Source organism: Balaenoptera borealis (genome assembly GCF_965194805.1).
Source record: "Balaenoptera borealis genome assembly, chromosome: 20".
Taxonomy (NCBI): domain Eukaryota; kingdom Metazoa; phylum Chordata; class Mammalia; order Artiodactyla; family Balaenopteridae; genus Balaenoptera; species Balaenoptera borealis.
The window spans coordinates 10,259,705-10,286,807 of NC_138879.1; the positions used below are offsets into that span (position 1 = coordinate 10,259,705).

Genomic DNA, 27,103 nt, shown 5'->3' on the forward strand with positions numbered 1-27,103 from the left:
CGGCATTTCCCTGTGTGCACGGAGGGTGCTCTAGTGAACCCGGCATCAGATAGGATAGACAGACGAGGCGCCTCTCTGGCTAAGATAACCCCCAAGGCACACGGGGCAGGGGTCTTGGAGGGAGAATATTCTTTTGCTAAGTTTTATTTATTTCTCCAAATCTTTTTCAGAATTAGAAAACTTCATCTTAACACCGCCATCCCCATTTCTCTGTGGCCTCATCTGATCTTTATCTATATGTAATTATAGTTTTTACCTAGTTATAATGTGTCTTACTTCTTCACTTAACGGTATTTCAAAGACACCTTCCCTGTATCGAGTCTTCCTTCCCATCATGTTTAAAGGCTGCATAATATCACATTGAGTCGTTGCCACATAATTCACTTACTTGCTACCTGACTGCCGGACAGGTTGGATCTAGCTGGTGCGGTTTCTTCTGCTGCTATAAATATCTTGGTACTTCAAGCTTTTTTCTCCTTTTGAATTATTTCCCAAGGATATGGTCCCAGGAGCGGGATTATGGAGTCAAAGGGTCGGGATGGCTCTTGTTACATTCTGCCAGGTTGCCCTTCAAGAAGACCGGGCTGGGGTACGTGATGCGCGAGTGTCCACCTGCCCCATCACCTGCGCATCTTGTGCCTGGCTGGGGGTGTGTGGGGATGGAGAAAGGAGGTAGCATGCAGTTTGGGCTTCTGGATACCATCAGGGTGCCAAGTTTTGGAGGTTACCCCATCCCTCTCCAGGTCCTGTGGTCTCCGACTGGCCCGCGTGCCCAGTGCCACAGAGCAGACAGAGGGACTTGAGGGCAGGTGGCTCTCGCAGGCAGGGCAAAATGGGAAATGAGGGTGTGCTGTCTCCTGGCAGGGGCTATGGCTTCAGCTGTTGGGGAGGGACGGGGCTGAATCAAGATGCTCATCCTAGCACGTTGTGGCCCCCCACTTTTGACCCTGCCAAAGCCGGCCTCTGCCGCATCTCCCCACTCAACTGTCCAGAGCCGTGAGCAGGATTTTCCAAAACCCAGCTGCTGACAAGCCACGGCTGGAGGAAGATAAATGGAAGGGTCCTTAATCCCAACTTCTTTCCATAATTAAGTTTTGAAATCACAATTAGCTGAACCTGGTTTCAGCGGAGCAGATGGGACGGGCTCCAGGTGGAGGCCGGCCTGTGGCACCCGGGCGGGGGCTGACGGGGATTGCCAGCCCTGCCAGTAGATCAGGAGAACTCTGCTCACTGCCCAGCCTTGGGGGTGCCTTGTTCCTAGAGTCAGACTGCCCCGGGGCGGGGGAGCATCGCTGGATGGACAACACCGGCAGCTGCATACGCTCTGTGGTGAGTCCCCAGCTCCGGTCGGTCTCCAGTTTTGAGGCCTTGTTCCCAGCAGTTACTCCCCACCCTTGGATGGGGCATCTCAAAACACCCTCACCAGAACCAGGGGCAGCTCAAGACGGTCAAGCCCTCCTCGAAATCATTCCACAGTGCTTGCCCGGTTCTTTGTTAAACTCACATCACTCATTCCCTCATTCAGCACCTCTGTAGGGGACCCACGTTGTACTAGGCTCAGGGCTGGGCAGGGGGACACAGAACAGGTGAGGCCCTACTCTCAGGGAGCTCCCTGGCTGGGCCCAGGGGGCCTGGACATGCAAAGCCCCCTCAAGCTCTGGCTCCCTGGGACTTTTGGAGACAACCAGCCAGCATCTCTCCGTCTTGAGTCCTGCTGCGTTTGAAAATTGACAAACACCAGAGGGCACGGCCCCACCGCAGGATCCTGGGCCACACCAGGGATGTGACAGGGAAGACCTCCCTCAGCCACCCCAGTTCTCCAAGGCTGGAGCAGGACTCTCTCTCCTCACCCCCTCCTCTTCCATCCATCCAGCCCCCAGCAGAGGGGGGTCCATCCCCCAGGAAGCCCTGCCTGTCCCTTGCCATATCCTGTAGCCTGGCTTCTGTTCCCAACGTCTCCTTCCTCTAGGACCCCTGCCTTTGTCACCCTGCTTTTGGAGGTCACATCTTGCCTCCTGCCCCCAGCAGACCCCTTCCTACTCTCTGTCCCACACTTGCCCACCCGCCTCTCTTCCCTCATTAGCTCCAAGGATTAGACTTCAGAGCAACTTTCTTCTTTCACAAAAATATCCTGACGCCCTCTTCCTTCCCAGCCCTGCGGAACCTTGGCCAAGATTACAACCCTCACCTCCTCTGCTCTTTTGGAAGCTCAAATGTCCCCAGAAGGCCCACATTTTCAGTTGTTTATGGGGGGTGGTCAAGGGTGAGCATATGACAGGCTAGAAAGAGGAGTGGGGCCTCACCTGCCCAGGTTCCTGCCATTTTCCTGGGACCTGGACATGGATGTCACCCCAGCTACCTTCTAGACAGAAATAACAGAAAAGGGATTAAATTTCCTGTTTCTCTGGCGACCAGATTAGGGCTGTGCGAATAGCGGGGTGTGTCTCCCCCACCTCGTGCTCTCCTAGGAAGGGGAGAGGGCGTGGTGGGGAGCAAAAGCTCCTGGTTCAAACCCCATCAGACTTGCCCAGCCACACCAGCGTCTCTGTCTTCGTTCGTCACTTTGGACCCTTCCTGAGCCATGTCAAATCCCCAAATTTTTACCTGCAGCTCCAACTAGAACCCTATGTCTAGCAATTGCCAGGGTGATCAGAAAATGATGGCGGAAACCAAGGGCCAGGCCCTCCCCAGGACCCTGCAGCCAGCCGGGCATGTCCCCTCGATTGGGTCAGCTCTGCTCAGAGGCACCCGCTCCTCTTCCTCCCTGGTTTATTCACGTCCTGGTTTTGTGAGGGTCCCAGGTCCTTCTACTGCGGAGGCTCTGAGTTTTCAGGGGGATTGCTGGCCCCGAGAGCCACCGCACACCCAAGGGATGGTATCAACCGGGTGTGGCCAACAGGTGCTGATGGGCTGGGGGTGTGATTGCCTCTCTCATCTCTGCCCCCACCAGTTGAGACTCTGGGAACATTCGTGCCCCAGGGATGGCAGGCTGCGGGAATCACAGCCTGACTTTGTAGTTCGTGCCCCACACACAAGCCAGGGCATCTGCCCAGCCATTCTGTACCCGGCCTTGCCTGGGACATGGAATTGTGGACGTGGAGGAAGCTACGACGCTGTGTGCAGGCGTTGCACGGGCGTGAGCACACAAGGCGCCACCACAGACCAGACCTGCCTGTTTCTATTTCTGAAAGTGGCACCAGCAGCTGTTGGATGGACGATTGTCCTGAAGACCCTCCAAAGAGAGGGAATGCCCACGACCCACCTGCGGGACCCCACTCAGCCCTGGCACAGCAGGTGCTCGAATTCACGGAATCAAGTGGAGTTGACTGTCCCCTCTGAAGGCCTAGGAAGGGGCTCCCTGGGGACTGCTCCTCACCAGGGCTTTTCGAACTGTGGGTTTTAGGCCCCTGATGAAGTCGCCTCTGGTGGGGGGTGCCGGTGGTCCCTCCTACAACTTTCTCACTCACCACGGAAAATGGCTCTGCGGTCATTGTTGGAGTGAATGGACGCTGCATGATGATTTTTTAGTAAAACCAGACATGGCCCTGTAGTGTAGGTGCCTCACCTAGGGACCCCATCCCTCATTAATCAGACAAGCTGTCCCCCTGGGTGAGGAGAGAGGCCGGTCTGTGGGTCCAGGCGACCTGGAGCTCTTGGCCTTGACAAAATGAGCTGAAAGTGTCAAGGTCTCAAAAGTGATTCAGACCAAGAGAACACTGCTGCTGGCCCTCGCTGGTCGCTGGTGGGAAGATAGGAAGGGAATAAGGAAGGAGAAGCTACGTGGGAACAGGAGGGACCCCTGCATCTACCTGGGGAGAGGGCGGGAGGAACTCAGGGTGGGCAGAGCTCAGTCCGGAGGCTGGGTCCGGCCCAGGGGAGGGTAGGTTTTCTGACTCCCAGGGGCTGCCCGTTCTGAGACGCCCAGGAGAGAGGAGGCCGGAGACCCAGGGGCCCCCAGATCCCAGGCCTTAGGAAAAGAAGGCACTAAATCCTCATTATAAGGCTTTTTAAATGCACAGACAGGATATTAGCGCTTAAACAGCTTCTATTACTCCAGGGCAAACTTTAAAAACATAATATTTATAGAAAGCCTCGTTCAGCTCACCCTGTTTGCTCTTTATTTCTCCTGCAATTATGGCTAATTTGGAGATGGTTTGCTGGCATCTCTGCCTGTTGCTAGTCAATTATGAAGCCACCCGCCGGCTCCCCCAGGCTGCAGGGAGACACGAGCCTGTCTCCGAGCCCATCCCCGCTCCCTGTCCTGCCTCTTCCTGCACAGGAGCAAATGCCCAAGGTGTCCCTCCAGGTGCTCACACATCATGGGCCAGTGCCCTTTCTCCCTGAGCCATCTGTCTGGCCCTTCATTCTGTCCTGGGAGCCCATTTTCCAAGGTCCGGCTCTGGAGGAAGAGGCGGGGAGGTGTTCGCCCCTGCAGGGCTCCCAACCGCTGAAGCTCCTGGACCCTGGCCTTGCACATGGCTGCCCTCGCGTGTCTCTGAGCTGAGCCCAGCGATGCTGAGCCTGGGACAAGGCTGGCAGTGGGTCCTCTGTCTGCTCTGGGCTGCAGCCCCATCAATCCCGGAGCCACACTGCCCCTCTGGCCCTAGGCCTGGGACCTGTGCAGGAGGCGGCTCTGTAAGTAGCCCTGCTCCTACTCAGACACAGGCGCTCTGCTCCCCAAGGGCATGCCACCACCACCGACCTCCCTCTTTCTTTTATCCATCCCACAAGTATTTGCCAAGACCCTCCTTTTCTAGGGCACAGCTAGAACACCCCTCAGACACACCTGCCCACATGGAATTCCCAGTCTGGGGGGCCATGCATGAGAAAGGAAGAATGGCAGGGCTCAGGGAAGACCAGGTGGATCCCACCTGGCGCACAGGGCTGGACATCAGACGTGGGCCGGGCAGAGGTGGGTGGGGAGACGCAGCGTGAGCGCACACCCGGAGGCGGCAGGTGCAGGAAAGCATTTGGGGGCCAGAGCAAGAGCTGGTTCCAATCCTGGCTCTGCCAAGGGGAGCTGTGGGACACCGGGCACAGCCTTCCAGCCTGAGCGTCCTCCCTGCCCAGTGGTACCCGCACACCCTGTAGGGGTGGGGAAGAAAGCCCTGTGGACCCTGGCTCCCAACAGCTCAGGCAGACAGCTGTGTGGGCCTCCTCCCACAGCAGTGGACCAGAGGAGGGTGCTGCGGTCACAAGCAGAGCCCAGGTGGGTGAGGAAAACAAAATGCCCTCCTATCCCGGGGTCACCCTGTCTCGCTGCTGAATATCCCTTCTCCCCCGGTTCTGGGCACGCAACATGCAAACCATCTCTGCTTCTCAACCTGCACAGTGGCGTGGTGATCCATCCTACGGAGAGCCACCTGAGGCTCAGAGAAGTTTGCTGACTCACTGGGGTCACACAGCTGTTGAGCAGCAGAGCTGGGTTCCAGGCCAGGCCCCAGCATTGGGCCCTCTGCCCAGACCCTGCCCTCCCACCCCAGGCCCTCTGTCTCCCCTCCTCGGAGACAGCCCTTCTCCAGGTGGAGTCACCGGGCAGACGATCCAAAGACAGAGATGCTCCCAAAGCAGGAGGGGGGCCTCTCTCACGGAGCAGGGGTGAACTTCCACACTCACCCCACCAAGGGGAACCCTGGTGGCCAGGCTGCAAGGGCCAGGGATAGCAGTCCCTCCTGCACCCAACCCCTGCTTCGCCATGGCCGGGCCCTTCGCAATGAGGATGGAGACCATGGGCCCCAACTTTGTCAGTTTTAAAATGGGAGCAATGATACATCCAATGCCTCCTTGAAAGTTGTGTCCAGGCCGTGGGAAGACAGGTGGTCAACTGTGTGACCCTCAGCTCAGAGAAGTGGGGAGCCCTGCGGAGCTTCTGCTTCAGAGGACACCCCCCTGACCAGGCCCCACTCTGCTTCTTGGAAAAAGACTCATTCATTCATTCCAGCATGCAAGGTTCCTGGAGTCCCGGGCAAGTGGTAATTATAGGGTGGGCACTAGAAACAAGAGTTGAGCGAGACCAAGCAGGGTCTTGGAGGGAGCTACTGGTGGAGGGGAGATGGTGGTGTAAATGGGTAATGACAGTGCCCTCAGATGACTGTGTGGGGGCACAGTGGAGGGAACAACACCCCACTGTGGAGTGGTCAGGGAGGGCTTCCTGGAGGTGGTGACTTCTAAGCTGCTTCTCACTTGACATGCTGCAGCCCTTCATGTCTCTGCCCACAGGCTCACCCTGAAGGGAAGGTAGGAGCCAGCTGGGTGGTGGGGAGCATGGAAGAGAGGTGTTTTAGGAGGAACAAGCCTGGGGGAGGGGGAGCTCAGCAGATGTTCCAGTTAACCTGGAAACAGCTCAGCCTGGCTGGACCACAGGGGGCATGAGAATGTGAAGGAGCTGCAGCGGGTGAGGCTGGGACTAAACAGTCCAAATGTAAAGAACTTTGTGCTCCAGGCTAAGAAAGGAGGTTAGACTTGACCTGGGCGGGTGGCGCTGGGGGCTGGGCCTGGGGGTCTGGGGAAGGGGGTGGATGAAGAGAAGCTGGCAGAGACAGAGCCTGCAGGGCCCAGACTGTGCTGGGAAGCTGGGGTTGGCAAGAATTAAGGGTGACTCTGAGAGTTCAGGTGGGTGGGAGGACCCTCCCATGATCCGTAGGAAAAAGAAGGAAAAGCTGGTCAGAAGAGAACTGAGCAGTTTCAATGTGCTGAGTCTGAGGAGTATATGGACACCAGGTGGGCATCAGGTGGACAGTGGGAAATGAGTGGGTGCCAGGTGGGGCTTGGGAGGGGTCCAGGCGGGGGTGCTGACTTGGGAGATGGCAGTTTGAGTGCCGTCTCCCAAACTGGGGTGGGGACGTGGCTCAGAGAGGGAGATCTGCGAGAGAAGACCAAGGGAAGGGGTCTGCCTGCTGTGGCCCCCCCTTTCTACTGTAGCAAATCCCCACCTGGAGGTGAAGGCCAACCAGGGAAGATGAGACGGGGAGACTTTCCTGATCAGGTTCCAGCCCTGTCCTAAAATAGCCTCAAAAATGCAGGAGGGGATACTCTGGCATGTCCCCCAGGCCTGGCTGGGTGAGTGGACAAGGACCGAGCCCTGGAGGAGAGGGGGGTCCTGGGAGGCAAGATCCCCCAAGAGAAGCCACAGCCCCAAAAGCAGCAGAGTGCTTAGGGGGCACGGGCCTCTCCTCTGCATCCACCCAGACACCTGGGAGCGTCTCCTGGTGGCCAGGCCCAGACCAGGAGAAGTCCCACGAGGATCTGGAGGGACCCCCAGGCCACAGGAAGGACGAGGGGCCAGCACACGAATGCCAGCCTGGTGCTGCCGGGAGTCAAGATACAGAGAGGAATCCGTTCTGCTTGCTGGTTGAAGAACAGTGTCCCTGGGGCAGTGTCCCCTCAGGTTGGCCTTGAAGAACAAGGAGGAATTTGCAGAGCAGACAAAGACTTGGGCAGTTGGGGCGTTCTCGGCAGAGCTAATGGTCTTTGCAAAAGATGGAGGCCCGGAGCATCTAGGCACATGCTGGCCCTAATTCTGCCCTGGGTGGGAATGCGGTCAGCAGGGCTCAATGGAACTCAGCTTGTGACCACAGCCGTGGGGCTGACCACAGCCATCCTGGCTCCCAGTGGCTACTGGTGGCCTCTCTGTGGCTGCCTTGGCCTCTCCTGCTGACTCCGTGCCCAGCCCACCGTCCAGTCACCCAGGTGCCCCACAGATTCCTGCTCCCTGGCTCAGTCCCTCCCAGTGAGGCCCCAGGGTCTTTGAGAGCTTGCCCTGGAGGTGGGGACCAGCTGCGGCCCTGGCGGTTTGGAGGAGGACACTGCGGGGCAGGCTGCCCCTGGGCCTGGGAGAGAAGCACTTCGCTGTGGAGAAGCCCACGGCCTGGGAGGTGCTGGGGCCACCGGCCAGGCCCCAGGGAAAAGTCCTCCCCCACGAGAAAAGCACAGAATTCATGTAGATTTCCAAACCACCTCCATGGGAGCCCTGAGGCCTGTGATCACGGGAGACCCGAACTTACACTTGTGTGTGCATGCGAGCACACACACACACTCGCACACGCACAGGCACATGTCAGGCTTTCCTTCTCCCAGTTCAGCCAGACTGAACGAGAACCACTAGTCCCAGCTAATCCCCCAGTGGGGGCCCTTCCTGCCTCAGTCTCCCCACTGCCTCTTCCCAGGTCTGGCCGAGACCCCTACTCTGATCACTGCCACTGTCATTTTCTTGGCTGAGAGGCACAGGGCTAGCCAGGGAGGAGGGCGGGGGTCTTCGGGTTGGGGTTCTTCCTCTCCCCCAGGCTCCTCCCAGCTTCTGGGGTTTGCGGGCTCAGAGCTCCGGGGGTGTTGGCTCCGGCTCACATTTAGCGTCCCCACCAGTCTCTCTGGGATCCAGTTTCCGTAGCTGGTTTTGCAGCTCAGAGATAGGAGAGGGAGGAAGGGAGCGCATGAGATGTGGGGCTGGGGGCTGTACACCTGGTCTTGGGAGCCACCTGAAGTTTTCACGGGGGGATCTGAGGGAGGTTCCCATCAAGGCCAGGCAGGGGTGGGGACAGGACAGCGCACCCCATTCAGGGCATTCTGGAGCCTCCGCCCAGCCCCACGGAGGCCTCCGAGGGGAGTCTGGCCTCCTGGCAGGCAGTGCTTCCTGTCTGGGGACGCCCCTGACCCCAGCACCATGCTGGCTGGGCCCTGGGGGAGAGCTGGCGCCAGCTGGGGACAGGTGCGAGGGGGCACTTTAGGGGCCGCGGTGGGCACGCTGCTTTCTCAACATTTCAGCCCCAGATCTGCCAGGGCTGCCTAAGGTCACCAGTCCACTAGGGATCCAGGCCCCGCCCCAGGCCAGGTGGGAGGCAGATCCACCGTCGGCCTGAAGGCAAGACCTGCCCCCCCCAAGGCCATTGCCCCCTCTTTGAAGGAACAAAAGATAAAGAAAGGAAGCCATTCTTTCTATGGTTCTTAAGGTTTCTTCCAACGGGGGAAACTGAGGCCCAGAGGCCGGATATGGGGATGTGGGTCCTATGCATGGAGAGTGGCAGTAGGTGGCGGGCCTCCTGTCACCCTTGGGCCTGGGCTGGTGCCTTCAGGCTGGGAGAGGACGGGGACCACCTCTGATAAGCCCAGCCCTTCCCTTGCCTGGAGGGTGGCTTTTGGCCTGCTCAGGTCAGAAGGAGCCCCTCCCACCCCATTACGGCCAGCTGCAGGGGTGGGGGGCACAGGGAGGTTTCATGACTGGCCGCAGTGGGAAGCACCCTATCCATGCCCCGTCATCCCCACCCCAGGGGGACCTGGCTGAGAAAGGAGGAGGGCTGGACAGAGAAGGAGGAGGTGGGGTTCGGGGGCTGGGAGCCCCTGGCTCCCCTCCAAGCCCCAGCCTGTGCTTCCCAGCCTGGACGAGCCCAAAGGAGGCACCAGGACAGAGGCAGTGATGTCAGACTTTAAACCTCTGGGGCTGGCAAGGATGCTGATGGGTATGGGGAAGGGTTGGGGTGCAGGGGGAGGGTCTCAGAGGGCAGGGGTGTTTGTGTGCTCTTGTTGAATGCTCTGTAACTGTGTTACAAAATCCTTCACAAGCCACAAACATTGGAGCATGGAAAAGATGTTCAGAGAAGGCCTGATGCCCTAGGAACCCACTGCCTGATTTCTAGCAGGTCTGATGAGCTCTAGGGCTCCCTGGGGGTGCCAGCACTTATGAGCTGGCCCGTGCCAGGGAGCAAGCCTGGCCGGAGGCTTCGGAGGCCCTAGAGCCTGCAGACCCAGCTCTGCCAGTCACAGCTGTGCTCTGAGCCTCAATTTACTCATTTCTAACTGAGGTGACAATGCCAGCCATGCTCCTAGGCTGTTTCAGTGATTGGATAAGATTGATCAAATGATCAGTGATCAAATAAGATGCATAAAAAGCCTGTACCCTCGTACCACTTGAGGATGAGTGATGGAGAAACAGGACATCAGAGTGGAGATGGGTCTCCCCGCCTCCCTGAGGCTTGAGGAAGGGCCTGGTGCCCTGTGCTTTTCAAAAGCCCCCCCCCACCCCGCCCCAACACCCACCCCAGGTCCCTGGGCATCCTCCCCTGGGTCCTTGCCGAGGCATTGAGCAGCCACACTTGTCGACACAGTGCTCAGGGCTGGCACCTGGTCACATTTCCTCTGAGTGTGTCCAGAGAGCCCTGTGGAACCAGGTTTTGGACATAGAAAGCTCACTGGGACCAGCGCGCCCACCACTAGTGGTCTTGAGAGCCCGTCCTTACTTTCTGTGGCATCCAGCCCGGTCATGTGGCCTTGCCCCTACACTTGGTGCTGGGCACACAGCAGATGCCTGAACACGTGGGCCAGGGCTGAATAGAGAACTTAAAGGCTGCAGAGCATGGCTGGGCTGCCCTTTAGGGAGGGCGGGGGCGGGGCAACCCCTCATGGAGAGAAAGAAGCAGTTTCCTCCATGATCTGGGTCACTGTTGACAAGCCAACAGGCTGGAGGCTCAGGTCTGGAGGGTTTGGGCCACACCTCTGAGATGTGGGTGGGAGGTCTGCCCTCCCCCACCCCGAGCATTTTGGGAGCTCACCCTTTCTTGTGTGCCTCTCTATCCCCCAAGGACCTGCCCATGCCACCAGCACTGTCCCTGAATAAGTTGCACGTCTCCTGGCATCCTCTGTGCTCTGGGGTGGCCACACTATCACCCTCTCTAGAAAGACTGGCTCAGATGGCAATGTCTCGCGGGCAGCGCCTGCGTCGAATTAAGCTCTAGGGTGTCTGCTATAAAAATGCACGCCTGAGTGCACACACGTGGAAATGCAGGAGCCCGCGACACAGCTGCATGCATTTCTGCACCCACACACATACACAAATGCACAGGTCCCTCCCTGCACACACGTGGGTGCACACACACTCACATCTACATGACGACCCTGCCCCCACAAATGTACCCAGGTGGCACACACATCAGGGTGGCCCCCAGCTGGCAGGCCATGTCCCCCACGCCCTGGAGGTCTTCAGTTTGTCAGCCACAGGGGCACGCCGCAGGGCCCCAGCATAGAGACTTGGCTCTGCACCTGGGCTGGGTGGTGACATCTGCCACAGACGCAATCCACAGCCCTGCAGCTGGTGGCATGAGACATGGAGAGGATGCAGCATGCTCCGGTCAGAACGCCAGCAGTTATGAGTAAGAAATGATGAGGCGAGAAGGAAGAGGGTCTGGGAGCAGCTCCCCCAACCAGTGGGGCTGGGGAGGGCATTCTGAGGGCCACCGTCCACACAATCCAAGCTCAGCTGCTCTGCGGCAGTGCCCCTCCAGCACAGCAAGAGAGCAAACAACACTTTCAACAATTCAGCAGCAGGAGGGGGGGCTTGGGAAGGGGAAACCCACCTCAGCTCTGAGAGAGGGGCAAGAGAAGCAAGGGAAAGGTGGGGCGCAAAGGGAAGGCAGGCTTGAATTCACACATGACCCCTCACACACCATCACACCCGGCGGGCTCTCCGTGTGTCCTGATCTAAAGAAGTGCTGCAGAGTCTTCTTCCTGAACAGTAACACGTGGTGGCCAGCCTCCCACAGAGAGCCTGCGGAGTCACCTGGCCCTCCCCTTTCAACAAATGAAACTCCTCTGCAGCCTTCAGGGTTGGAAAGGAACTCATCCATCGCAGGCCAGCTGTCATCCTTAGAAAGTTCTCCCTTTAGACAACCCTTAAAACCTGCCGCCTGGACTCCTCCCTCTGACCTCAGTTGATCTGAGGCCACGTGGAGCAAACCACCTTTCCCTTCGGCAGGCCAGCCCTCGGACACTCCAAGACAGACCGTCTGGCTGCCCAATCTTCCTCCACCAGGCAAACAGCTCTCATCCCTACAGCCGTTTCCCTGGGGATTCCCATGAAGCATCATAGTGGTGCCTTCAAAGTGATCCCAATGGTCCAGGGGGGCTCTAACAAGCTTCCACCTTCCATAATCTGGGAATGTACCTTCACTCATGTGATCCAAATAACATGAGCTTTCGAGGCAACCACTTACACTCAGGGTGACTGCACCCTCCAGCTTGTCTGGGACACTCTGGGTTTACAGGTAACAGTGTCCCCAGTCTGGATAAGCTATTTCGTCACTATTATAGACTAAATGTTTCCCCCCCTCAAATTCACATGTTGAATCTGTGACCCACAATGTGATGGTATTAGGAGGTGGGGCCTTTGGGAGGTGATTAGGGTCAGATGAGGTCATGATGGTGGGGCCCCTGTGATGGGATAAATGTCCTGATTGCTTCCTGCTTCTGCTTTCCATGTGAGGACACAATGAGAAAACGGCAATCTGCAACCCAAAAGAGGGCCCTCACCAGAACCCGACCCTGCTGGCACCCTGACCTTGGACTCCAGCTTCCAGAATTGTTAGCAATAAATACCTTTTCTTAATAAGCTGCCGGGTCTGTGGTGTTCTGTTACAGCGGCCCGGATGGACTGAGACAGTCCCCCTAATTGTACTGAACTTACTATCAATTAAAACCCCTGAGTCTTCCCTCTCTTACATTCATCAATTTAGTGTTTTTGGACCTCAGAGCAAGATTTTACATTTATTCTTATTAAATTTAGCTCAGTTTCATCTATGGTCTTAGCTAGCATTAGTTATTCTTCTCAGTTTCAGATTAACCAGAATCTGAGCATCATGCCTATTATGCGCTTACATAAATCACAGATAAAAATCCCGGCTAGGATAGGGTTGAGAGCAGAGCCTTGTGGCATACCACTAGGGACACCCCAGGAGCCAGTGCTCTTTGGAGATAATCATTCAGACAATTCCGAATGCACCTTACTGTACTGCTATCCAGTCCCCTATTAGAAGAGGGTGTGGTCAGGGTGGGCCTAATTTACGAGGTGATGTTCAGGCCAATCTGGAGGAGCCAAGGGAAGGAGACCTGAGGCTCTTTGGGAGGAATGTTCCAGCAGAGGGAGTACCCCAGGCAAAGGCTGTCATGGGATGTGTCTGGCTATTCAGAGAACAGGCAAAGTGGCCCCATGAGCTGGAGTAAGGAGAGTGAAGGGGAGCAGTGGGAGAGGTGGTCAGAGGAATAATGGGGTCAGATCACATGGGGTCTCACATGGGAGGGTGTTGTGATGACTTTGGCTTTTCTTTAAGAGAACTGGCAGCCCTGAGGGGATTTGAGCTGACGAGGGGCAAGTTACAAGGTCCAGCTCATCATTAAAACCCCTGTGCACAGTCCTTAAAAAGGGGGCGGGCCAGGTATCTCAGGAGGAAGACCTTAAGACCATCTCCACTCACCCTAAGGATTTCTTCAGAGCCAGTGCCCACAGAGGAGAGGGGATGGTTTCTCGGCTCAATTACCAGTCCTCTCCTATCCTTCCAACCTTGATCAAGAGAATATGTGTTTGTGGTGTCTTTGACGGCACCAGGCACCTCCTGAGGGTCAAACTGCTGGGGCAGAAGGAGCCTGAATCTGGCATCACTCAGACCTGGGCTAATTCCAGCTCAGCTGCTGACTTGCAGTGTGGCTTTGAGAAAGTTACTTCACCTCTCTGAGCCTCAGTTTCCTTTTTGGCAAAATGGGATAGAATTATTTACTTTCCTGGATGGTTATGAGGTTTAGAAATCACCAAGGTAAAGGGCCTGGAACACAGGTGGTGTTTGATAAATGATCACCACTATAAATTCAATCAAGGGAATTTGCAATTATAAGAATGAAGAGAGAAGCAGGTGTGAAAGTGGGGGTGTGGGGGGGCAAGTGAATTTATTCACCAAGAAACCGGAGGAGGAAAAACTCCAACTCAGCAAGTTGTTCAGGAGTCTCTGGGGCCTGGCCAGCCTCGGGGACCCTCAGCCTTCTGGGCAGTGACTTCCTTCTTGGCTTGGCCTGCACAGAAGCAGCTGCAGATGCTCCTCTGACCCCGTCTCATTCTGCTCCATCCTCATTCCTGCATCTCCTGACCTTCCCTCCTTCCCCCTAATGCATCTGCAGATATCAGAGAGTCAGGAGGCTGGACACCCAGCAGAGAAGCCTGGAGATTTCTTGCTGGTTTGGCCGAGACCACCGATTCAGTGTGCCGAATCCCGGAAGGCTAAATCCAGCAGAGGAAGAACAGAAGCCCCGAGAGACTGAAGCTGTGAGTTGAGCAGCAGGTGAGAGCACATCCATGGAGGCAAGTTGGACCTCTGCCTCTGAGTGGTTTTCCCTTTATTCCCATAGACTGGCTGGAAGTGTGCCATCCACCCCCCGCCCCCCGCCAGGAAGGGGTGATTATTTGCTCAGGTATCAGTCTGGCTGGTTCAGGGTGGTGTCCTGAGCACCTAGCACAGGCCCTGGAGCACAGTAGGTGCTCATGGCACCGGCGTGGACGGGATCACTGGTGCCGCCCAGGGCCTTCCCAGGAGGATTTCGTGCAGGAGCAGGGACCCTCTCAGTGTCTGCTGGTTGGGCTTTGAGGGGAAGGGTGGTAAGGAGAGCTGACCTGGGGCCAGTACTCATTATTATATACTTTATAACTTTTCAGAAAAACACTTGTTGCTGAAAGTGAGGGTGTGGTCACTCCAGGCTCAGGTGTCTGGCATCCGCCTGCAGCAGCAGTAGACAGGAGCATGCATGTGATGGTAGAAAGGACAAAAGCAAAGTGCCCGGGAAGACCCTGAGCCGCTCAGGGGACATAGGGGGTGACCCTAGCGCTCAGGTGAGGGTGGGGGGACCCAGGGGCAGAGGGAGGGCGGCCCAGTCCTCTGTGCTGGTCTTGCCTTTCTGGTCACCTCACCAAGGCCAGGGAGGTCCCGAATTACAATCTCGTCACACGGGGAGGGACCTCCACTTTGCTAAGTGGTGAGCCGATACGTAACCCTGCTTTTCAGCCACCAAAAGGAATAAAACCTGCCTTCTTTGTGGACCACCCCCGTGGATCCCAGACCTCTGGCCCTTCTGTTGGCCTTGAGGAAAGGCCTGCAGGATCAGAAGGAATCCAGTGTGGGCAGCCAGCCTGGCTGGCGCCCATGTCTTTCTGCCCGTCCCCCCAACAGGGGCAGACGTCCGAGAGAGACTGGACAGTTTCTCCTTTCAAGCCGCCCGCACAGGCTTTTCCCACGACGGGTTCTGTCTTATGCAGGCTGTGTCAAGGCCTCACTAGCTCCCTTCTCTCCCAGAGTGCTGCCTGCGAGCTCTCCGTGCTCCCTCTGGCACGTGCCTTGGGCAAAGCTGTCCGCTCCGGAGCAGGTGGGGCGGCTGTGAATTCTGAGAGAGAGAGATGTGTGTCTTGCTCTCTGCACCGTGACCCGCCTTCCGCTCCTTGAAACCAGATGATAAATTACTCTGCCCAAGCCGAACACGCCCGGACAAGCCTCCTCTCCAACCGTAATTAATACTCGGGGGAAAACACAGACTCGGGGTTTTTATACTTTCGCACATACATGGATGCACACACATAGCCTCTTTCTGTTGTCCTCTAATCCCATCTCAAATGTTTCATGTCCTGCTTATTTTATGGGTGGCACAAAGCCACCCAGCTGGATACATCTTGAAAGCCAAGGGAGGCTCTGGGGATACTTGTCAGTCCCTGCAACGCAGAGCTTGACGGTTTGGGAGCTGATTTTCTGGCAAGCAGTGCCCACGTTGCTGGTACAGTGTAGCTTTGGCCTTAGAGTTAGAAATAGCCATGGGTTTGGGTGAACCCTTTGTGATCAACATTTTCAGGCACTTCCCCCCACCCTTTGTTTTTATTCCCACTATGGCAGCCTAACTGATGCACTAGTCCAAACACATGTGTGCATATATATCAAAGAGCTCCTGACGTCTGATATTCCTAAAAAAAGCTCTACACTGAGTCAGGAGCTTTGCAGCCCCATGAAGCTAGACTGCTGACAACCCTGATAACGGAAATGCTCTGTCAAAGGTCGGGAGAGCCCTAGTGGGCCAGGCGGGGTCGAGTCCTCTGTGTCCCGTGCTGGTCAGTTAGCTCCTTTGGTGTGGCAGGTGGAGCCATGGTTGGGAAGGGGCTCAGAAACCCAAGCTCAAGAAACCCACACTGTCTTACAGGGATCATCAACTTTGCTCAAGGGAAATTCTCGGCATGAAAAGAAGCCTGGGCAGCATGAGCCTGGGCAAATCATTTACCCATCCTAAGCCTCAGTTTCCCCCATCTATAAGATGGACCCTACGGTCAATGGGATAGTATGTTGAATGAGCTGACAGCTGTGTGAGCTTCTCGTAAGTGGGGAGATGCCGTGCACAGATAAAGGGCTAAGAGTGCAGCTCCTGCCATGCCTGGCTCAGCAGAGGGGGTGTGGTGACCGCGATTTGGAGGAATGAATGGCCTTAGCCTCTGACAGGTCCTCCTCCCTGCTCAGTTACTTGTGTTGGGGTCAAGGTGGACGCTGCCCTCGATACGCTTAAACCATGAGGCAGTTGGGGCTGTTGAGGGACTCTCGGTTCCCTTCTCCCCCGCCACTGGGGGGTTTCTGACCTCCCCACCACTGATGTTTTAAGAGGCTTGGAGGTATTGTCCTGCCCCTCCCCCCTTATTCTTTACAATCAAAAATTTCCTGAGAAGAGATTTTGTGAAGAGCCCTTTGTAACGACCTTCTAAGAGCTAAGCTCTTGATACTGCAGATTCCTCTTAATTGAGGTGGGCAGTGGGTGGGCCATTCTCAAGGAAAATGAGACAATGGTGTTTGTCTCTACACTTGGACCTCTCACTCCCAGGCCCGAGATGCCTTGACCAGCGCCTCAGCCTGCCTCCTTCTCAGGAGCCCTGCCCCCTTCCACCCCAGTGTCTTGAGCCAAGAGTGGTTCTTAAGACACTGGACACCAGACAATGAAAGACAGTGATCTCTGAGAGATGGGAAACCAGTGAGGCGAGTCCCCACAGCCTGCCATTTGGAGAGTTTTCAGGCCAAAGTGCAGGGACCCCAAGTAGAGCCTGGTGTTGTCCTTGAGCTGAGACAGAGCTGAGAGCTGGGGAGACCAAGTTGGCTGGAGCTGCAAGACTGTATAGCAGAGAGGAGAGAGCTGGAAAGAGCAGGGATCCTGGAGAACTGCAGAGGGTCCCCACTGAGTATTCAGCTGAGTACTCCTCAGCACATGCATTTGAGGGAAGAACCACCTGAAAGGATTAGAGGAAACAGTGCTTGGCACTCACTTGGGGCCAGGAAGAGTGTGTGTCCTCACCAGCCAGACTGGGACACTTCCCGGTTCATGGAGCTCAGAGGGGCTTGCCTCGGTAGTAGGGGGACACTGAACCTAGACTAACCATGCCTTGGGGCCTGTCTAACAAATCTTAAAAGCAAGATCTGAGAGGATCAAACTCTCTCTAAATAACTTAATTGCATCCCAGAACAAAGCTCAAGAGTATTTCTACGAATAAAAGTATCCAGCACCCAAGAAGATAAAATTTACAGTATGTAGCATCCAATTAAAGATTACCAGGCATGGGTTTCCCTGGTGGCACAGTGGTTAAGAATCCGCCTGCCAATGCAGGGAATACGGGGTTGAGCCCTGGTCCGGGAAGATCCCACATGCCGCAGAGCAACTAAGCCCGTGCGCCACAACTACTGAGCCTGCACTCTAGAGCCCGCGAGCCACGACTACCGAAGCCTGTGCGCCTAGAGCCTGTGCTCTAGGCCACCAGAAGTGGTAACTATATGGATAAATATATGACTTTTTCCTTATTACTTAAATCTCTTTAAAATATAACCATTTAAACAAAAAACAGCATTGTAAGGTTTTGTAAGGTTTATTACACATGCATAAATAAAATGCATGGTAACAATAGCATGAAGGTCAAGGGGGGAGAAATGGAAGTGTACTTATACTTGTGCCAAGTGGGTTAATATCACCTGAAGGTAGACTGTAATTAGCTAAATATAAACACTGTAAACTCTAAAGCAACCATCAAAATAACAAAATAAGAGGTATAGCTAATAAGTCAAGAATGGAGATAAAATGGAATAATAAAAAAATACTCAATCCAAAAGAAAGCAATAAAAGAGGGAAGAGGGAATAAAGAACAAATGAGAAAAACAAAAAATAGTGAGATGATAGACATAAGCCTACGCTGGATTAGAGTTTGAAAATCAATGAATATAATTCACCAAGTTTTTAAAGTTTTTTTTTTTTAAGGCAGCAAATAGAGGGAAATGATCCTCTTTATTTTTTGTTTGAATTTTTGAATTTTATTTAATTTATTTTTTTATACAGCAGGTTCTTATTAGTTATCCATTTTATACATATTAGTGTATATATGTAAAAGTTGTTTTTTTAACAAACTAAAAAAGGAAAAGCATATGACCATTTCAGTAGACACAGGAGAGGAATTTAACAAAAGTCAACATCAATTTCTAATAAAAAACTGATAAAACCTTTCAACAAGCTAGCAATAGAAGGGGACTAGGAATAGAAGGGAATCTATGAAAAACCTACAGCTAATATCATACTTGACAGTGAAAGGCTTACTATCTTTTAAGATCAGGTACAAAACAAGAATGTCCATTTTCACCACTTCTATTCATTGTTCTACTGGAGGGTCAGTGGAACAAGGCAAGGAAAAGAAATAAAAGGTCTCCAGATTGGAAAGGAAGGAGTAAAACTGTCTTTATTCACAGACGGCATGATCATCAATGTAGAAAATCTGATGGAATCTACAAAAAAGCTACTAGAACTAGTCAGTGAGTTTAGCAAGGTTTCAGGATAGAAGAGTGATATCCAAAAACATAATTGTATTTCTATACACTAGCAACAAACAATCAGAAATTGAAAGAAAAATACCATTTAAAATAGCATAAAATATGCAATACCTAGGGATACTCCACAAAAATTCACACATTATTGATTACTAGAAATTCAGTCACATATCTCTATAAATTCTCCTTAGTGTGGTAACATGAGTCAGATTAAGAAGTCTTGGTTTTCCCTCCAGTTTGAAGCCCAGACAAAATGTGAGCTTAAGAGGCCTCTCTCATGCTTATTGTCTCCTGGGTCCCACTGGGTTGCAACTACCTGGCTTTATAACTCAGAGTTAGTAGAAAGAGGGATGAGAGTAGTATTTTTTCCCAGGTTGGAGGAAATCCTGGACCACATTTCATCACTACCCCCATGGAAGAAGAATACAATAAAAGATGAAAATCTAAATGGTAAAGAAATCAAAAAGGGACAGGGAAAAGATCTCTTCAAACCACTTTACTTATGAAAGTATAAAAGTCCTATTCATAGTAGGGTTAATTTTTCCACCACATTCCTTTACATGCTTCTTCCTTATAGGTGAAGGAAGGTGGGAAATTTTGCAACCTAGAGGTTATGCTCCAGCTACAATCACCCACTGCTTGGACCCTTTCTTTAAAAATGAATAAAGTGGCCACTATAAAAAAAAATATGCAGTACCTAGGGATAAATCTGACAAGAGACATGTAAGACCTATACACTGAAAATTGCAAACTACAGATGAGAGAAAGGAGCCCCAATTAACTGGGGAGACATACCTTGTTTATGAGTCAGGAGACAATACTGTTAAGATTCAAGTTGATCTATAGACTCAATGCAATCCGGATCAAAATCCCAGTGGGCATTAAAAAAAAAATTCACGTGTGGATTCTAAATTTAGGGGACCTACAATAGCCAATACAACTTTGAAAAAAAAGAACAAAGCTGGAGGGCTAACATTACCTGATTTTCAGACTTATTAGAAAGCTACAATAATCATGACAGTAAGGTATGGCATCAAGGTAAACAAATAGATCAATGCAACTAAGTCCAGAAATGGACCCACACATATATGACAACTAATTTTTCACCAGGCTGAAAAGGTAATTCAATGGATAAAGGACAGTTTTTTTTAAAAAATAAGTAATACTGAAATCATGGGCTATCCATATGCAGAAAAATGAACTTGAAGCCATACCTCCCACCGTACACAAAAGTGAACTCAACATAAATCATAGACCTAAATGTAACACCTAAAACCTATAAAATGTTTAGAAGAACGGATAGGAGGAAAAAAGTTTTGGTGACTTTGGGTCAGGCTAAGATTTCTTAGATACAGCATGATCTATGAAGAACACATTAGTAAACTAGGCTTTATCCAAATGAAAAAGTCAGCTCTTTGAAAGGACACTATTGAGAGAATGAAAAGTCAGACCAATTAGAAGAAAATATCTGCAAAGCAAGTGTCTGATAAAGGACTTGTATCAAGAATATATAAAGAACTCCCCAAACTCAACAATAAGAAAACAAACCAGCCAAAAAATATAGGCAAAGATTTGAACAGACACTTCACCAAAGGAAATTTTGGAACGTCAGACAACCACATGAAAGATGTTCAACATCATTTGTCATCAGGGCAATGCAATGGAAACCACGACCAAATACAATTTCATACCTGTTAGAATGGTTAAAATTATAAAGACCGATAACACCAAGTGTTGGTGAGAATATAGAACTGTGATCCTCACACCTGGCCAGTGGGAATGTGAAATGCTGCAATCACTTTGGAAGACAGTTTGGCATTTACTTAAAAAGTTGAACATACGCCTTCCATAGGATCCAGCCATTTCATTCTTGGTATTTTACCCAAGAGAAAAGCAAGCAGGTGCCTATACAAAGACTTGGACACAAATGCTCATAGCAGCTTTATTTGTAATAGCCCCAAACTGGACACAACCCAGATGTCCTTCAAGGACTAAATGGATAAACAAACTATGGTGCATTCATAGCATGGAATACTACTCAGTAATAAAAAGGATGAACTATGGATGAATACCACCACCTGGTTGAATCTCAACATAATTATCCTGCATGAAAGAGGCTAAACCCCACGCCCCCCAAAAGAGTACATATGGCATGATTCTATTTATATAAAACTCTAGGAAAAACAAACCATTTTATAGTGACAGGAAGCAGATCAGTGCTTGCCTGGGAAGAGGGGATTGGGAAAGGGTGGGAGGAAGAGGTTAAAGGGGCATCAGGAAAGTGTCGGGGGTGGTGAATATGTTCGGTATCTTGACAGTAGCGATGATGTTGTGGGTATAAACATATGTCAAAACGTTAAATTGCACACTCTAAATACACGTAGTTGATTGAGTGTGCATTATACTTTGATAAAGCTGATTAAAACACCAAGTCTGCAAAAATTCAAGTCAGCAAATCACCGCATCATTCCTTAGAGCACAAATGGACTCTTTATCCCACAGACAGATTCACCTGAAGACTGGTTTGTATGCTTCCATATAAAATGAGACTCATTTTATAAAGACGGCATGGCAAGAAAGCTGCCATATGAAGCCACTGTCCTTGTGGTTACAATACTCCGTAAGAGCATGAGACCAAGGCTGACTGCACTTTCTCTGTCCCCTCCTACGGAGAAACGCATCGAACACTCACAGAGACAGGACGGCCACTCCCTGGGGACCCTGTCATGCGTCGCCCAGGGCCACAAGAAGAGGAGCCCTGATGGAAGGCCAGTGAGCGGGGCCCGCGCTGTCCTCCCCCACATAGCCCCCGTGGTCTGCGGTGAGCGGTTTCCAGGTCAAAGCTCCCTGGCCAAGTCAAGCTCCATTTGGCCAACGCCCACTTCTCGGCCAAGCAAGGGTGGGCTTGCGGCAAAAACAATACAAAAGCAAACACCAAACGAAATTTCCAGTGTTTGGCTCAGGAAGGCGTCAGACTCCTCCCACTTGACAGCGTTACTTCCGTTTCTGATCTGAGAACACGCTTTGCCATCCTTGTCACCTGCAGCCCAAGACCGAGGAGCCCATGACGAGAAGCCCGCTGGGACCCAGGCTTACAAATACACGGTGAACCTGCCTTTTCTAATTTCGTTCACAACAAATATACATTATGTTTATAATAACTTTCCCCCCCAAAGTATAACTCTGAAAGTGAATCTACAAAGGAGATCAGCTGCAGGCGGAAGCAACACAGGGACCCAGGGCTCAGGTCACAACTGTCCAGTCCCCCCGTGGGGATCGGCATTGGGAACTGAGCCCCCTCCCCGAGGAGACCAGGCCACAGAGGGGAGTCAGACCACCCTGGACCAGTGAGCCTGAGGTGCCCTTGGTTCAGAAGGCTGTGCAGTTCAGGGGTGCACACCTGGGCCCTGAGTACCTGGGGTGGGGGAGGGGAGGGCAGGGACCAGGAAGGAATCAGCATTGCTTCCCTGGCCACTTGGAGCTGCTAAGCAGTGTCACCTTTAAACAAACTCCTGTCCCCTCCTTTCCCTTCTGGCTCCTCTGGCTCCCCAGGCCTGCCTTCCCAGGCATTTTGGACAGGCCCATTGGGGGAAGAGCGCTAAATAAGCCACCCCCACTTCAGCCTCCACAAATCCCCTCCCTCCAGCGCATAGGAAACCCAGAACCCCCAGCAATCATTGTCAGCAGCTCCCAAGATGTTCAACATGGGCATATCTGTCAAAAACTATTCAGGAAAAAAAAGAGAAAGTCTTTATACCTTTTATTCAGCCAATTTTTCCCGAGGCACTGTGGGCTCTCTAAGAAAAAAAAAAGAGAGAGAAAAAGGGGAGAGGATTAGAATCATTGTCGTCATCGCACATCTGGTTGCTGGCTGCGATTTGCTCATTGACTAGCCAAGTCTGGAAGAAGAGGCATTAGCTCCCTGGGAGGCCGAGGAAACCTGCCCACATTAAACTGCACGGCCAGTGTGGCTGGGAGTCTACGTCTGATTTAACAGGCAAAGACAAAGGGAAACAGAACACCATGGTCCTGTCATCCAGATTTTCCAAACGCATTTCCCCTGCCACTCTGGGGTATTCCTTTGTGTTTTTTTCTCTGTCTTCCCTTTGCCCCAAACTCTGAGTTGCCCCCTCCTCTTCTTCCTTACCCCCACCTGGTTTTGAGGTTATCCTCATATGGGGACTTTGTGAATTGTGGATGTGGTGTTTAATCCCAAACTGGGTTCCCCTGCCACCTGCACTGGTTTGTCCCCACCTCCCCAGGTGTCTCTCTGGGTGGGGTCATGGTGCTCACATCTATTTTAATATTCGTCAAAGAATAATACAGGGTGGGACTTCCCTGGTGGCGCAGTGGTTAAGAATCTGCCTGCCAATGCAGGGACACGGGTTCGCCCTGGTCCGGGAAGATCCCACATGCCGCGGAGCAACTAAGCCCGTGTGCCACAACTACTGAGCCTGAGCTCTAGAGCCCGCGAGCCACAACTACTGAGCCCACGTGCCATAACTACTGAAGCCCACGCGCCTACAGCCTGTGCTCTGCAACAAGAGAAGCCACCGCAATGAGAAGCTCGTGCACCACAACGAAAAATAGCCCCCGCTCACCGCAACTAGAGAAGGCCTGTGCGCAGCAACAAAGACCCAACGCAGCCAAAAATAAATGAATAAAATAAATAAAAAGTAAAAAAGAAAAAAAAGGATAACACAGGGAAAAGTGAAAGGGCTGCTATTGCTTAAAGAGAAGTAAGAGAATTCTAAATCTCACAAATACATGATTTCAGAAGCCACTGTTGTGTGTTGTTTGGAATTAGGTGCAGCTTCCAGGAGCTTCCATTGGCAGGAGCAGCTCAGAGCTAGTGCCAGACTAGCAGTGGCCAGGCGTTAACTCCTTTTATAATCCAGGAACCTGGGGCCAGAGAGATCAAGGTACTTGCCTAGAGTCACAAAGCTGATTCCTGGGGGCCTGAGGACTGCACACATGTGTCTGGACAGTTAATCCTGCCCTTTTCTCATTGGGCACTTCAGAGATTAGAAATGAGGGTGTGTGTATGTGTGTGTGTGTGTGTGTGTGTGTGTGTGTGTGTGTGTGTGTGTGTGCTTTTTCTGGACTTAAATTTTCCTTATCTATTTTAGTAATGTTTCATAATTTTATAGGTACATATCCTGCACATCTATTTTTATTGTGGTAAAATACACATAACATAAAATTTACCATTTTAGTCATTTTAAAGTGTACAATTCAGTGGTATTAAGTACATTCACATTGTTGTGCAACCACCACCATACCTGGTTCTAGAACTTTTTCATCACCCCAAAAGGAAACCACGTACCCATTAAGAAGTCACTCCCCATCGCCCTCTCTCCACTGTGTGTGTATTTCTTTTTTTAAACTTAGCATAAACAGGATAAAGACAAGTGAAAAGCTTCTAAAATCAAAAGGCTGGACCTCTTTCTTAAGATGTAGAAATTCACCATCATTACCATCATCAATATCACCAGGAAGAGCAGGTAGATGCTGTCACTTATTTTGCACATTTTACGTGCCAGGTGCAGGCACTACTCTTACCATCCCCATTTTTCAGGTGAAAAAACTGAGGTGCACTTTGGTTAAGCAACTGCACCACCAGTAACTGGGGCAACCGGGTTTCCCTGGCAGGTTCCCACTGTGCTGCACTCCCTCTCACCCACAAACGGAAAGAGGCACCCTTCTCCGTGGGAAACGAGAATTAAAGGTGGAAGGAGAACATTTAATGCGTGGAGCCTGCTTGGCCTGTGTTAGAGTTTGTGCAAATCACGAAGGCGGTATTTCATGGGAAATCGCACCCCCAACCCCCAACCACAGCAGGGAGGGCCGTGGGCCAAGGTGTGGCTTAACTTGAACCACACAAGGAGAGGCCATCGCGGAGGTGGCCCCCCTATAGCCTCTGTTTGTTGCTTGGCATCTCCCCCCACCCCCCAGTCAAATGGCAAAAGCAAGTACTTCTGGCACATGTCTACACACAGCTCACAAAGTGACTCGATGCGATTGGAAGGCACCATCGAATGAAGGCGTCATTACAAAACGAGATGGATTGAATCAGTCAGCTTTCATCAACTGCCGCCTTCAGTTGATTTGGGGGATTTTCTTATTGTTGCCTTTTTTCTTGTTTTTTTTTTTTTTTCTTAAAGTGAGTTTTCCTCCCAGTGCAATTCAATTTGGTTCCATTTAATTCAATCCATGCAGCCCCAGTGAGCAAACACACACACTCGCTGCAGCACAGGTCTGGGCCAAGCGTGTGGGAGTTGGATGGGAGGGGCCTGCCCTGCTGGGCAGGCGGCTGCAGGGCCAGAGAACGCGGGCTAGTCCAGGATTCGGGGTGGGGCGCCACCTTCTTCCCTGTCCTTGTCTCTTCTCCACCGAAACAACTCCCAAGATCCCTCTCCTTTATCCACTGTGTCCAACCCACAGATTTCCTCTAAGCGCCAGGGAAGCTTCTGGCCCGGAATTCCCAGTCTTTGGGCAACATCAGGGCTGGCAAGGCGTCCCCACCCCCACCCAGCCTCCACTAGTCCTAAGGTCCTGAGTCACTCCTTGAGTTCTCCTAAATGTCTCCCATGGTTACAAGTGTCCTTATTTGGTCAAAATATTTGGTACCTATGCCATTTGAACCCAGCGGTTACACCGACTCAGCCCATGTCAGGAGTCTCAGAGGCTGGGACCCATGTCCAGCTCCAAAGAACCTCCATGTTTTGAAAGACCCAGAACCAGAGGGGTGGTCGGGAGGACGTGCTGAGCCTGATGCCTTCATCAGGTGGCACATGACGGTCCAGCCTATTTTCCTAGTGCTTCGGTGGCACATGACGGTCCAGCCTATTTTCCTAGTGCTTCGGTGGCACATGACGGTCCAGCCTATTTTCCTAGTGCTTCGGTGGCACATGACGGTCCAGCCTATTTTCCTAGTGCTTCTTCAGGCTGAGCCGCCCTGGCTCTTCCCTTTCCTCTGTCCGGGTACAGAATCTCCAGAGTAATGAAGTTTTCACCTGTGCCTCCCTGGAGGCTCTTGCTACTTGGAAAGGAAGTGGGGCCCGTGTAGACCTGCTTCCTCTGTGGTCTGGCTCTCCTCCTGGCGTGAGCCAGACGGGGATGGGCCGACTCCGACGGGGCTTGTCTTGCATTGTGAGACACACACTGGTTTCTCCCTTCCTCTTCCATGTCTCCAGCATTTCCCATCCTCCCACCCTCTGCCCTCTACTCTCTCACCTCACCCACCCTGCCCCACCACCACATCTGGGAGAGGAGGGAGGGAGGAGCCTGGGGCTTGCCCTGCTCCGTGGGCCTTGCTGACAACGCCCGCCCGTAGGCGGGCTGGCGGGCCGGGAAACGTGCAGCGGACTCTCAGCCTCGCAGTTAGCAAACACTGCTCTCGGCCACCCGGTGGGATAATCAATTATGGAGATTTTTGCCTCCGTGATCAGGTTTGTGGAGGAGCACAGATCATCAGCCCAGGCGTGCTGAGTGCCCGAGCACACCCGTGGAAAACCCTTCAGCAGAGTCCAAACAGAGCAAGACGCATTTACCAAGCTCAGAGGGTCCCCACCTGGCCCAACTCCCACTGCAGCAGCCTCTGCACGAAGTCTGCTGAGCTAGAAACTGCAGACTTCCCAGGGGAGACTTGGTGGGCAAGGAGTTACCCAGAGCGGGGCTGCTCTCCCTTTGCTGGGGCGGGAAGTCCCCACCATCTGGCACTCACCCACTGGCCTGTGACTCCCACCCCCACCCCACAGAGGCCATATCTCACCGGCCCCACGGCCCCAGAGCCTGGTGCAGGGCCAATACAGACGGAGGCAGTGGATGTTTGGTGGACGCATGAATGAATGAACCATCCGGCAAGTGTTTGCCGCGAGGGATCGGGACCAGATGACCATTTTGAGAAGCGGGACTGGGTCCTTCTAGAGTGATATTTGCTCCTGGGGGTCCCGTCGTGGATGGACACTCACCCCCATGGGGGCCATTCCTCACGGTCTCCCTGCTCAGTCCTCCTTCACCACAGACTTCACTGGCTCACAGCGTAACCTGCCGCCCTCACCCCTGTCCCCCTCTGATGCCGAGTTCCTCTTGGGCTTTTCTCTGCAATTCTCCTCAAAAGCATTAGCATCTGCCTTTATTCAACTCCATCCAAATGACGGAGGTCACCCCCTTTAACCTGTGTTCTCTTCTGTCCGTAAACCATTGGATTTTTCAGAAATTAAACCTCAACTTGCTTGTATCACCCTTGGGATAAAAGAACACGCATCCTGCACCCCTATGTTCATAACAGCCCTATTTACAATGTCTAAGACATGGAACCATACTAAATGCCCATCGACAGATGAATGGATAAAGAAGTTGTGGTACATATATACAATGGAATATTACTCAGCCATAAAAAAGAACGAAATTGAGTCATTTGTTGAGACGTGGATGGATCTAGAGACTGTCATACAGAGTGAAGTAAGTCAGAG

At 52.6% G+C, this 27,103-nt stretch overlaps 1 protein-coding gene across 19 annotated transcripts in view; it reads right to left on the bottom strand.

The window, feature by feature from the left end:
* RBFOX3 (RNA binding fox-1 homolog 3) overlaps positions 1-27,103 on the bottom strand; it is a 452,065-nt gene that overhangs the window by 104,607 nt on the left and 320,355 nt on the right. For 16 of the 19 annotated variants that reach the window (XR_014238345.1, XR_014238346.1, XM_082371585.1 and 13 more), the window contains one exon: positions 22,384-22,423. The exons of the other annotated variants lie outside the window; for them this stretch is intronic. The gene's annotated coding sequence lies outside the window, so the exon portion shown is untranslated. The remainder of the gene's footprint in view (positions 1-22,383; positions 22,424-27,103) is intronic. 19 annotated transcript variants of the gene reach the window in all.